The sequence below is a fragment of the Aotus nancymaae genome, unplaced genomic scaffold, assembly GCF_030222135.1.
Source record: "Aotus nancymaae isolate 86718 unplaced genomic scaffold, 86718_ANA_hifiasm-v0.15.2.pri h1tg000051l, whole genome shotgun sequence".
Taxonomy (NCBI): Eukaryota; Metazoa; Chordata; class Mammalia; order Primates; family Aotidae; genus Aotus; species Aotus nancymaae.
The window spans coordinates 16547090-16557891 of NW_026988465.1; the positions used below are offsets into that span (position 1 = coordinate 16547090).

At 39.2% G+C, this 10802-nt stretch overlaps 1 long non-coding RNA gene across 1 annotated transcript; it reads right to left on the bottom strand.

The window, feature by feature from the left end:
- Positions 1-1184: 1184 nt before the first annotated feature.
- Positions 1185-6642, bottom strand: LOC110567108 (uncharacterized). Its single transcript, XR_002477576.1, has 3 exons — positions 6421-6642; positions 5572-5639; positions 1185-1384 (listed from the first exon to the last, which is right to left on the bottom strand). It is a non-coding gene; the product is annotated as an uncharacterized LOC110567108 (long non-coding RNA).
- Positions 6643-10802: the final 4160 nt, after the last annotated feature.

The following is a 10802-nucleotide window of genomic DNA, read 5'->3' on the forward strand; positions in this document are numbered from 1 at the left end:
AGAATTTCCCTGTGAAAACTTTTCCAGAATGATTTGGGATTAGAAATTTGTATTGGTTTCTAGTTATAAGAGGTACCAAAAATCCAATCCATTGTTGAAACTAATTGAACCTCATCAATTATTTCAACTTTTTTTTTGTATCTTTAATCTTTGTTATCGTTTGTGATCGTTTTCTTTTTATAAGAAAAAAGGTTTTCTTATTTATGGCAAATTCTTTATGCTATACTATGATACAAACCAAGTCAATCTGAAATTTATTTCACTGGTCCCATTACGCTACATCTGCACACAGAATGTTGAGAGCAATGCGCAAAATTGGATTTTCTGTATATGTTATTTGTGACCCATATAGTGTTTTAATTTTGAACATTTCTTTTGGTTAATTATTATTGTTTCCAAAGTTTTCATCTTGACTGTTAATTTCTTAAAATATCAGTGGTGGCCATTTTAAAGTCTGTATCTGAAAACACCATTATCTGGATCCCACTGTAAGTTTGTCTCTGGTGTCTGTTTTTCTTTTGTTTTTTGGTCACATCTTATCTCCTTGTTTGCCTGGTACTATTCTTTTCTTTTCCTTTCTTTTCTTTCCTTTCTTTTCTTTTCTTTCTTTTCTTTTCTGAGATGGAGTCTCTGTCACCCAGGCTGGAGTGCAGTGGCGGGGTCTCTGGCTCACTGCAACCTCTGCCTTCTAGGTTCAAGTGATTCTCCTGCCTCAGCCTCCTGGGCAGCTGGGATTACAGGCATGTGCCACCACGCCTGGCTAATTTTTGTATTTTTAGTAGAGATGTGGTTTCAACATTGGCCAAGCTGGTCTTGAACTCCTGATGTCAGGTGATCCACCTGCCTTGGCCTCCCAAAGTGCTAGGATTACAGGTGTGAACCACCACGCCTGGACTGCCTGGTTGTTTTCTATTGCCAGATATTGCATGTGAAAATTGCCACAAGACTCTGTATGATGCTTTGTTCCTCTAGAGAAAAAATACACACATTTTTGGCAGGCAGCTACGTTAGAGGCAGAAAGTAACCTCAAAACACCTTAATCCCATCAGCAATTGGAGATCATCTGAGCCTGAGTTTCAGTTCCTGTTAGAATTGATATAGTTCCAGTTCAGTATTATCCTTAGGTATAGCTCCTCTGGATCCAGATTGCCTGCCTGAGATATTTACCATGATCCTTACTCCGTAACGAACACTGACCTCCCATTTTTTGTCCCCCAGCTCCATGAGTCTGTCCAGCTTTCTCAGTTTCCATCCTTTAAGCCACAGCTTTCAAAATCAGCAGTCACCTTTAAGAGAAAAGTGAACCCAAATACCAGGCTTCCCTCCATGGACTTCCAACTTCTTCCTGCTCTTGACTCCATAATTCTTCACTGTCTTGTTGGCTCTGCAAAAATTTCAGATTTTAATATTTTAAAATATTTACTTCAGCTTCTCTAACTGTTAGTGGAAAGGTTGATCCAAAACAAGCTAGGCCATCAGTGCTGGAAGAGGATTTACCCATACAATATCAATTATTTTTACTTACTGTCAATAAAGACATATAGTTTCCATTTAAATCGAGATATTTGGTTTCTCACAAAAAAATTAGGAGCTATGGGAAACTGATCCCAAGTTCCTGCAAGTTCCTGTTTCTTACATCTTAGTCTCTTACACTTTTATTCATTTCTGCCACTTGTCTGGCCCTTTGAGGCATTTGCTTTTGTGACCTCTGGTTCAAGTGACTAATTACAAACTAGGCAACAGGGATCCAAATAAAATAACCCAAGTTCTTCTCCCACAATATTATTTAGCACTCAGCAGTAACACAGATCTTGCTTAGTCCCACTGATAAACCCTCAGAACTAAATAATTTTTTTCATATGCTTCTGTTCATTTACTTGAAGTAAATCTCACAACATTGTTTTTATAATATATTCTACACCAATTTGATTCATAGGCATTTCTCTTTTTTAACCCACAAATGTGGATTATCTACAACATGACCAAGCAATTCTAATCTGTATCAATTATTTAAAGACTTACAATTCCTTCTTTAATTGAATCTCATTCTTGTTTCCTCAACTGAACTAACTAAATGAATGTGCATGGAATTTTGCAAAAATTAATTTGAATAATAGTGATGGTTAAGATTTCAGGGGAAAGGTTAACTTTCTCATACATTCTAGCCATGATTGGCAAATATTCATTCCATTTCTCACTCATCAAATATTTGAGCAGACGCCCTGTACCAGGCAGGCAGTGCCCTGAATGCTGAAGATGCCAAGATGAATAAGACACAAGCCCTGACCTAGAGAAGCTCACTGTGGTAGGAGACAGACATGAAAAACAGTCCTTACAACACTTGGTGATAAATATTATAATCGAGTTATGAATCAAGAGTTATGGGAGTAAGTGACTAGGCATGTCTAAGAGTGAAAAAAAAAAAAGGCTTCTCAGAGCAAGCAGCATTTCAACTTGCTCTTAAAAGGATAATCTAAGTCTTGGTCAAGTAAAGAAGAGGAAGGGGGTCTTTGTGTTTTCTTACCTGAAACATGCTACCCCCAAAAACTCCTTCTGGTTATGCTGCCTCATATGTTTTCCTCTAGCAGTCCATTCTCTATATTGATCTTTCCAAAACACAAACATTACCACTGATTTCTCATCCTTTTCACATTGAATTTAGACCCCTTGGCCAGCATCCAAGGCCTTTGTCCTTCTAAGCCCCCACTCAACATTTCCTGCCATGCCTCCCAAGCAGGGTATGTGCTGCAGGTGGAAAGGAACTTAAAAGACCCTGGTACCACATGTCACTATGTCTTTTGTATGAGTTTCCTCTGCCTCCTGCATGTCATCTAAGCTTCTTTCTATAGCACTTTATGAATGCCTGTATTAGTGCCTATCCACTATACAGTAAAACCTGGTTACCTTATCTGGGCTCATCCAAAAGACCACTGGGCCAAGCTGTATGGTCCCAGTGGTCTGTATGTAACCACTGGGTCCATACAGCTTGGCCCAGTGCTTAACACACAACTGTTTCTCAATGTATATTTGGGGTGAATGAATGAATGAAGGAAACACTGCAATAATTAATGTGGCTAAATTCAAGGGTAAAGGGAGAACCTGGAATGACGTAAGGTACCACTATGTATGAAGATAACTATATCCCAGATGATATACACACTTGCATTAAGATGCTGCTGCTAAATCTCTCAGAAATACTGTTCTTCACTTGTGCCCAAGAGTATATCATAATCAACAGATTTTTCAGTATCATTTGGTTTTAAAAAAAATCCTTCTTGGATCATAATAATAAAGGAAAATTTGAGATATCCTGACAGTGGCATCAGAAACACATATACACACACACACACACACACACACACACGTATATGTATGTATGTATATATATATTGCTTAAAGTAAAACATAAGTGTAGCTACATCTTTGAAGTCAGGGTTTCTCTGAGGTTTTTGTCTGTGCTATTTCTATTTATTCTTCCTCACTGCAGCTTTCAGTTGCTATCTGTTGGGTCTGAGATCTTTACAGCTCTAACTCGGGTCGTAATTTTCATCAAAAGTTGGAGTTCTAAATGTAATTTGGTACCCAGATTGTACTCTGGGATGGAAAAAGTTCATTAGTGGAAAAACTGGTGAAATGCAAATGAAGTTTGTAGCTTAGTTGATAGTAATATAACTAAGTTCTTGATAATCACAAATGTGCCATAGTTACATAAGATGGAAACATCCAGGAAAACTGGATAAAAACTCTCTGGATCTATCTTTGCAACTTTTCTGTACACCTAAAATTATTCCAAATAAATATTTTTTTAAAAAAATTGAAGAACGTTAAGAATTATGTTCAGAGCATTATATCACCCAAAAATCAAGCTCACTCAAAGACTGACCCATGATGTATTATTACAACGTGATATATCTTAGTCACCTCATACTGCAGGGAATCAATGACTTCCTTTACAAACATCCTTCTGCGCTGCTCTTTGCCTTCCAGACTTACTGGATTTTAGATTTGTATGTATATTCTAGGGAAAATTCACACGTATCTTGTGTTTTATGCATATTGTCTTCATCTAGAACTTATATTCCCAGGGTCCCTCATCAAGCTAGAAAAGTCACTGGGAAGTAATCTGTATTCTTCGAATAATAATACTAAATAAGAGCAGCTAAATATAAAAAATAAAAAAAAATTTACAATAGAAATTGTTTGGTGGTATATTTCTATTTCATTTTTAATACCAGGAATTCATGTTTGTTGTAGACAATTAAGGAAGTAAAGATAAAACATGTATTTTGTTTTTATTGCTATAAATTAATATTTAATTTTTCTAAGGAAAAAGGGGAACTTTCAATGTACTGTAATTACATGTTAAGATGGCTGTGGAAACAGAAAGAAATGCTAAATTGTGTTATGATAAGCAGATGTGTCTAAGTAATATCACGTAAACAGTACACAGCCTAATGTAGCAGAAAGCATCTTCTGCTAGGCTACTCCATGGCTTGCGCCTATATAAATATAATCTGCATAAATGAGAACCAGAATTTGTAAGAATCCAGTGACTTGAAATACTAGCCAATTGGCCAGGCACGGTGGCTCACGCCTGTAATCCCAGCACTTTGGGAGGCCGAGGTGGGCAGATCACCTGAGGTCAGGAGTTCAAGACCAGCCTGGCCAACATGGGGAAACCCCGTCTCACTAAAAATAAAAGTCAGCCAGGTGTGGTGGTGCATGACTGTAATCCCAGCTACTCAGGTGGCAGGAGAATTGCTTGAATCCGGGAGGCAGAGGTTGCAATGAGCCGACACTGAACCAATGTACTCTAGCCTGGGTGATAGAGTAAGACTCTGTCTAAAAAAAAAAAAAAAAAATCAGGTATTAGCCAAGCTAGCTGCCTAATCCACCCGTTAGAACATCTCAGCTTAATGATGAAGTTACTAAGTGACTCATTCTTCTCCAAGGCTGTTGGCTCCTAACAGGGCCTCTTCTTAATGCTACCAAGAAGAGCATTCTCTCTCTGAGAATATGCAAAAATATCACTGTAATATATGAGATTCTGAAATCCATAGGCAAATGGTAGCAAATAAAGAAAGGACTAACCTAAGTGGGAATAATTTTGTTTGACCCCCCACAGAGCGACTGGGCAAATGAGATCATATCCGTAACCACAGTTTCCAAGTGACTGGCGGCGCTGTTTCCTAACCGAAGTTAGAGAAGTGCAAAAAATACAGGTGACCTCACAGGCCGCCTGACAGACCCCTGAATGTTTTCTGGGGTAGTCACAGATGAAAGGAGGGTAGCAGATAAGAGGAGTTTTAAATTACAGATCTCAGGATCAATGTGTGCTAGCTGAAGAGGAGGCTCAGAGGGCGATGAACACACTACAAAGAGCCTCGTGAAGTGGGGCGTAGAGCGTGTCCCCTAATCAGCAGACATTCTATTAGAATGCATTCATTCATTCTGTGTATCCTATTTACAAGAAAACCCAAAATACTTTTAAATAACAAGAAATACATATATATATATATATATTTATTTATATTCTTTCTTTCTTTATATATATTTGACTTAGATACTTACTTTGGAAAAGACTCTTCTGCAATGCATTCTATCACTTGGAAAGGAGGCACTTTGGGTGGGAGTATCGACTGTATGAAAACACAGACAAGCATTTTTTTCTTGGAAGAAATTACTAGATGGTGTCCTAGCAGACCGAATTTAGAAGGAGGTGATAATATTTTTACCCAATTTGATATGCTCCTATCTACATTCTGAATATAGCAAATTCAAAAGTTGTCTTTCTTTCCCGAGCTTGCTGTCCCAGGGCACTAGATGAAGTAGATAAGGCACCTCCCATTTTAATGGGCTCTTCCCTTGCTTGTGAGGTTTCTTCCAGCCTGTGCCATGTTAACAGCACTTGACCTGGCTGAGGAACTCCCTGCTCCTTGAAGCCATTTCTTTCCTTCCCTTCTCTTTCTCACTGGCCACTCTTCTCACACTGATTTGCTGCTTCTTCCTCTTCTCCCCAACCTTGGAACATGGAAGGGATGCAGAACTGGGTTCTGGGACACCCCCTCTAGCTATTTCTCTCCTGAGAAGACACTCTCCAGTCTTACTATTCCATATTCCATTCACATAGAGAAAATCACTCCCAAATGTATATCTCCAGCCCAAAGGTCTTCCCAGACACTAGATTTAGATGTCTAATTACCTACTCAACATTGCCATACTAATGCTTAGTAGGCATCTCAAATTAACATTTGCAGAACTAAACTCTTCTTCCCCCAACTGTGCTCCTCACACAGGACTCCCTGTCAATATAAATGTCAACCCTGTCCTTCCAGTTGTTGAGAGCAAATGCTGCAGAATCATTTTTGACTCCTCTCTATGACCCGCATTCCCTCCAGAAGCAAATCCCACTGGCCTTACCTTCAAAATGCATTCAGTTACTTCTCAACCTCTCTGCAGAATCACTCTGGTCAAAGCCTGGATGATTTCAGTAGCCTCCTCCTTCCTTCCACAGAATGGTCTCAACACAGCAGCCTGAGGCTCTTGCCCTTTGTCTCTCTATATCTTACTGACCATTATTTAAAAACTTACTGGAGGGAATGGCTGTCATTCCTGAGGAGACAAATCATGATGGCCCGCAACCTGAATTTGTTTGAAAAGAAGATTCCATATGAACATGTTAGCTAATTAACTCAAAGTATATACTACTGGAGTTGAGCAGAAAGTTATAAACTGATCAGGTTTTGTCTTGTTTTGTTTTGTTTTTTTGAGATGGAGCCTTGCACTGTCATTGGGCTGGAGTGCAGTGGCACGATCTCGGCTCACTGTAACCTCCACTTTTTGGGTTCGAGCAATTCTCCTGCCTCACCCTCCCGAGTAGCTGGGATTACAGACATGTGCCACCACGACAGCTAATTTTTATATTTTTAGTAGAGATGGGGTTTCACCATATTGGCCAGGCTGGTCTCAAACTCCCGAACTCAGGTGATCCGCCTGCCTTGTCCTCCCAAAGTGCTGGGATTACAGACATGAGCAACCATGCTTGGCCCACAAATCAATCAGTTCTATGCTCTCATTTCACTGAGGAGAAAGTTGAAGCAGAAAAGATTAAATGAGCCTCACCCAGTCCACTGTAGAGCTAGCACCACATCAGATTATGTCTCAGGTCTCATTACGTCTCAAAGCGGGGATCCATGAGGTTTTGGGTTTTTTTCCCAGAATATTTTGCAGGGGATTAATCACATTTTCCCCCAGATCAACTGATTTCATCTTCAGATAATGCATTAATTACAGAGGTTATATAGTTCAGCTTCATAAAAGGATATGTTGTATGTAACTTCAGTTTAAAATGAAGCACCAGAGTTAATAATATGTTTCTCATGATTTCTAATTCTGTTGAATTTGAGATCTTTTAGGGAGTGAGCTCATGTTGTTCTCACCAAACTCAGTGAAGAGTTTTCATTGTCAGAAGAAGGGCTCCACCCTCGCCTCTGCTGGCTCCGATCAACATTAATGCCAAAGCGGCTGTGGTGGTTACACTGCATTGGGAGTTCTCCAAAGCGAAACTTGGCTGGGTAAACTCTACTCCTCCTTTCTCTCCTAAGAGGCTATATTTGGAGAACCAGTTTGCCCTGCTCATCTTGGGATTTTTGTATTTATTTTTTGACAAATTCCTCCCCAACCATGCCTGGCTTGATATTAAGCTTGAAAATATAGCATGCATATGAATACTAGTATTTAAATGATTAGTGGTTAGACTTCTGAGGCTTAGTATATATACATACCTGTCTATATAGATATTGCTTGGCCTCCCAGGCTCAGGTAATTCTCCCACCTCAGCCTTCCAAGTAGCTGGGACCACAGGCGTGCCACCATGGCCAGCTAACTTTTGTATTTTTTGTAGAGACAGGGTTTTGCCATGTTGCCCAGACTGGTTTCAAACTTCTGGGATCAAGCAATCGGCCCACCTCGGACTCTCAAAGTGCTGGGATTTCAGGTGTGAATCACTGCACCCACTTTTAAAGTTATTCTCCTACATTTACTGATGACAACTGCTAACTAAGTTTAGTCTTTTATTTTGAGATAATATCTCTTGGAATTGTTGGGAGGTTAAAAGTTACATCTGGGGGAGAGAGATCCAAGATGGCTGACCACTAGCAGCTCGGGATTGTAGCTCCCAGTGAAAGTGCAGAGAACGAGAGGACGCCACACTTTCAGATGAATTTTTGTTGCTCACGGACCAGGAGATTCCCAGCGGAGGAGCCCCACGGGTCGCCAGAGCGACTCTTGTGGCTGGCACGGCGGTTTTGCTGGCGCCTCAGCGTGGCAGTTCTTGGTGCAGAGTGAGTGGGACTGGGTCCCCTTTTGGCCGATTCCCAGGCAGAAAAGCACCATCAATCTTAACACCACTGTTTTGGCGGGCGCAGTGGTTTGCTCAGATTTCGGCACTGGGAATCAACAAGTTGGACATCCACTCAGAAACCTAATTTGAAAGTCAGAAATCACAAAGATGACAGGTGGATAAATTTACAATGATGGGAAGAAACCAGCATAAAAAGACTGAGAATACCCAAAATCAGAATGCCTTTCCCTCTACAGGGGATCACAGTTCCTCATCAGCAATGGAACAAGCCCTGATGGAGAACGAGTGTGTTCCATTAACAGAAGTAGGCTTCAGAAGGTGGATGATAAGAAACTTCTGTGAATTAAAAGAACTTGTTCTAACCCAATGCAAAGAAACTAAGAACTTTGAAAAAAGGTTTGACGAAATGCTAATGAGAATAGACAATTTGGAGAGGAATATAGGTGAATTAATGCAGCTGAAAAACACAACACGAGAACTTCGCAAAGTAAGCACAAGTTTTAACAGACGAATTGATCAAGCAGAAGAAAGGATATCAGAGTTCGAAGACCAACTTAATGAAATAAAACGAGAAGTCAAGATTAGAGAAAAAAGGATAAAAAAGAATGAGCAAAGTCTCCAAGAAATATGGGACTATGTGAAAAGACCTAATCTACGTTTGATAGGTGTACCTGAATGTGACAAAGAGAATGAATCCAAGTTGGAAAATATTCTTCAGGAGATTATTCAGGAAAACTTTCTGAACCTAGTAAGACAGGACAATATTCAACTCCAGGTAATACAGAGAACACCACAAAGATATTCCTCAAGAAGACCAACCCCAAGGCACATAATTGTCAGATTCATTAGGGTTGAAATGAAGGAGAAAATACTAAGAGCAGCCAGAGAGAAAGGTCAGGTTACCCACAAAGGGAAGCCTATCAGACTTACAGCAGATCTCTCAGCAGAAACCCTTCAAGCCAGAAAAGAGTGGGGGCCAATATTCAACATCCTTAAAGAAAAGAACTTTCAACCTAGAATTTCATATCCAGCCAAACTGAGCTTCAAAAGCGAAGGAAAAATAAAATCTTTTGCAAACAAGCAAGTACTTAGAGATTTTACCATCACCAGGCCTGCTTTGCAGAAGCGTCTGAAAGAAGCACTATACATATAAAGGAGCAACCAGTATCAGCCTTTCCAAAAATATATCCAGCTAGCATCAAACGGCAGTATTAAACTCATATATATTATTAATTGGATAAAAAGCCAAAACCCATCGGTACGCTGTATCCAGACCCATCTCACATGCAACGATACACAAAGACTCAAAACAAAGGGACAGAGGAAGATTTACCAACCAAATGGAGAGCAAACATAAATAAATAAATAAAAAGCAGGAGTTGCAATTCTTACCTCTGATAAAATAGACTTTAAAGCAACAAAGATCAAAAGAGCAAAGAAGGACATTACATAATGGTAAAAGGATCAATGCAACAAGAAGAGCTAACGATCCTAAATATACACGCACCCAATACAGGAGCACCCAGATACATAAGACAAGTTCTTAATGACTTATAAAGAGACTTAGCCTCCCACACAATAATAGTGGGAGACTGTAACATCACATTGTCAATATTATACTGATCAAAGAGATAGAAAATTAACAAGGATATCCAGGACTTGAACTCAGACCCAGAACAAGTAAACTTAATAAACATTTATAGAACTCTCCACTTCAAATACACAAAACATACATTCTTATCAGTACCATATCACACCTATTCCAAAAGTGACTACACAATTGGAAGTAAATCACTCCTCAGTAATCGCATAGCATTTCATAGGTTTAAATGAAATATTGTTGGCTGCTTGTTTGTTATTTTCTTCCCTTATTCCTTCCTGTCTCCATTGTTAAGCACAATTATTGGCATAAAAGAGGTTTTCAATTCCCATTTTTAGACTGCATTCTAGCCTGGGCAATAAAGCAATATTCCCGTTCTCTCTCCCTCTTTCTCTTCCTTTTTCTTCCTCTTCTTCATTCTTTTTTTTTCTTTCTCTTTCTTTCTTCCTTTTTTTCTTTTTTCTTCAAAAAAAGGTTACATCTATATGTAGAGCAATTTCATAGTGCTTACTACATAGTCAATACATAATAAATAGTGCATACACTTCTCTAAATGTAAATTTTAAGTAACGCAGTTATAGGGAAACTGGCTATTTATTTCCCTGCTTTAATCAGAAGACTGAATTTGCCAATGCTCTGTTGCATATCAGGTGCGTTGTTGCAAATTCTTTTTAGGACCATACAGATTCCACTTTCTAGTGACTGTAAAAAAGCAAGTCAGTAAAATTGTGGAAGATAATCAGAATTCATCTGTATGATAAGACTGTAGAGTAATGGGACTATTTTTCTTCGATGATTTATAGCAATCAAAATTGGTAATTTAGAACCATACTTTGTGTT